The sequence below is a fragment of the Vombatus ursinus genome, unplaced genomic scaffold (genome assembly GCF_900497805.2).
Source record: "Vombatus ursinus unplaced genomic scaffold, bare-nosed wombat genome assembly UNPS02014852.1, whole genome shotgun sequence".
Taxonomy (NCBI): domain Eukaryota; kingdom Metazoa; phylum Chordata; class Mammalia; order Diprotodontia; family Vombatidae; genus Vombatus; species Vombatus ursinus.
In genome coordinates this window covers 4,599,909-4,602,945 of record NW_020954630.1, presented here as the reverse complement: position 1 = coordinate 4,602,945, position 3,037 = coordinate 4,599,909, and the positions used below count along the sequence as shown (strand labels likewise).

At 41.7% G+C, this 3,037-nt stretch overlaps 1 pseudogene; it reads left to right on the top strand.

Moving 5' to 3' along the window:
* The first annotated feature begins 416 nt into the window (after positions 1 to 416).
* LOC114027108 lies at positions 417 to 2,761 on the top strand (annotated as a pseudogene).
* Positions 2,762 to 3,037: the final 276 nt, after the last annotated feature.

Sequence of the window (3,037 nt, the reverse complement as noted above, 5' to 3'; positions counted from 1 at the left end):
TCCTTCCTTCTTCCCCCTTTCCTTTCCTTCCTTCTTTTCTTTCTCCTATTTTCCTTTACTTCTTTCTTTCCTTTTACCTTTTCTTACTCCTTCCACTTCATTTCCCTTCCTTACCACCTTTCCTCTTTCCATTACTTCCTCTGTCCTCTCTTATTTTTCTTTCTCCCTCTTTCATTTTCTTCCTTCTTCCTACTTCCTTCCTTTCTTCCTTTACTCTTTCCTTTTACTCCTTTTCCTTTATTGTTTCTTTTCCTGCCTCCCTTTCTTTCTTGTCATTTCCCTCTTCTACATCCTTCCTCCTTTATTCCATTTTCTTTCTCTTCTGCCTTCTCTTACTTTTCCTTCTGTCTTTCTTTACTCTTTTTTCTTTCCTTCCCTTCCTCCTTTATTCCCTTCCTTCCCACAGAGCCACCAACATGTGGATCTGTACCATAGATGGCAAGGAGACCTGTTGGGTAGACTCCCTCTCTAAGCTTACCAAGGTGGAAAAGCTAGGTTGAAGATCCAGGAAGTGTTCAGGGTGGAACCAGGGAGACAAGGGGTTTTTTATTGGGGCAAATAGATGGCAGATGGGTACTCTTTTGGGACTCCTTTTTGACTATAGTGTTGTTCAGAACAACATTGTTCAGCTGCTAATGTAACAAAGCCCAGCCGTACTTTCTGTTCCTAGTAATAAAAAAGGATTCTGAACTCTCCAATACAGATTTGGACTATTTCTCAGGCCAGAGTAAATCTGAAGAGACTCCAAACCACAGAGAAGGAGCCCTGGATATTGATGGCCAACCTGGCCCAGAAGCATACTGGATTGATCCAGGATTTGGCTTCTATAAGATCAATGAATATATAGATGCCCAGGATATGAACATAGGGTCATGGTTTGAAGCTATATTGGTAAATGTTACAAGGAAAGAAAAAGCAGTAACCAGTGAATCTGGTGACAGTGGAGATGGCTAAAGAGGATGTTACCTACCATGTGAAATATGAAGACCATCCAGAAAATGGTGTCATGAAGTTGAGTTCAAAAGACGTAAGAACTCAGGCTCAGTCAATACTGCAATGGCACCAGTTGAAAGTTGGACAAATTGTGATGGTGAACTATAATCCTGATGAGCCCAAGGAGAGGGACTTCTGGTATGATGCTGAGAACCTTTGAAAATGGGAAACTAGGATTGTTAAAGAAATCTATGCAAACTTACTGGTTGGGGATGCTGGGGATTCTCCAAATGACTGTAGAATAACTTTTGTGAATGAAGTTTACAAAATTGAGGAGCCTGGCAATGTGAGCCCAGTTGGTTTTGAAAACCCTTTGAAAATATAGAGTGGCCTTATTTGCAAACACTGTAAAGATAACCTCAATAAGACCTGCAAAACTATGCCTGCTATGTATGCAGAGGAAAGGAAGACCAGGACAAGAAGTTGATGTGTGATGAGTGTGACACAGCCTTCCATATCTACTACCTCAAGCTTCTGCTGAGCCAGACTCCAGATGGTGAGGACTGGTATTGCCTTGAATGTCAAAATGTTGCCAGTGAAGTGGTCTTGACAGGGGAGAAGTAAAAAAAGCACAAAAGAAGGCAAAGATGGCATCTGCTACATCTTCATCTCAAAGAGACTGGGACTATAGCATGTGTGGGTTGCACAAGAAAGTGCACTATTGTGCCTTCTAGTCATTATGGACCAATCCCTGGGATTCCTGTTACTGCCATGTGGAAGTTTAGAGTGCAGGTGAGAGAGTCTGGTGTCCATAGGCTCCATGTGGCAGATACACATGACAGAAGCAACAATGCTGCCTACTCTTTGGTCCTGGCAGGGAGCTATGAAGATGATGTAGACCATGACAGCTCTTTCACTTACAGGAGCAGTGGGGGCAGAGATCTTTTCCGCAACAAATGGGCTGCAGAGCAGTCTTGTGATAAAAAACTCACCAACATGAACAGAGCTCTGGCTTTGAACTGCAATGCTCCTATCAATGACAGGAGGAGCTGAAACCAAGGACCAGTGAACTGGGAAGCCAGTTGGGGTGGTGAGAAACATTAAGGGAGGGAAACATAGCAAATATACCCCAGCTGAAGGAAATCAATGTTTGACTATACAAGGTAGTAAAGTTTTGGTCTGAAAAAGAGAAATCTAATTTCCTTGTGTGTTATTACCTCCTCAGGAGGGATGATGATGAACCTGGCTCATGGACAAGATAAGGGAAAGCCAGGATGAAGAATCTTGGCTTAACAATGCAGTATTCTGAAGGATATTTGGAAGCAGTTGCTAATAAAGAGAAGGCAAAAGAAAATAATAAGAGTGATGATGAGGAATTGACATCTCCAAGGAAAGGAAAGGGGAAGAGCAAAAGGAAGACAGCAGGGGGTAGGAGACTTTTCTGGACTCTCCTAATACAGTGTCCAAGAAGACTAGCGTGGACCCATACAAACTCACCTCCCAGAAGAAGACTCTCATCAAGAATTATGAATCTAATGAAAAACTGTGGAACGAAGTATTAAGTGAACTGAAGGATGTGCTGAAATTCCTGAATAAAGTGGAAGAAACATTCCTGTGTATTTGCTATCAAGAAGTAGTGTTTCAGCCAACTACCCCTGTGTGTCAGCGTGATGTTTGCCAGGATAATCTGGATCGATCCTTCCAAGCTGAGGTGGACAGCTGCCCAGCTTGTCAGTATGATCTGAGTAAATCTTACACAAGGCAAGTGAATCAGCTCCAGCAAACCATCCTCAGTCAGCTCTTCCCAGGCTATGGCAATGGGTGGTGATTCTGTTTGTCAAGCACTTCTTCCTTACTTTGATGGTAAAATTCGGCAGTGGCTTAATTTAGGCTTATATTTAGGCTTAATTTAAACACACAGCTTCACCTTTTCCCTGAAAAAAAAAATTGTCTTCCCCACTTTTTTTTTAAAGTCTATAAATTTTGAGGAATTTATTTTCTATGTGTTGTAGCTTTTTAAAAATGTTGGATGCTGCATTCAGTTTTTTTCTAAAACCTGCAGTTTAACAGAATACATTTTCCCACTTTTGATAAAGACAAGATA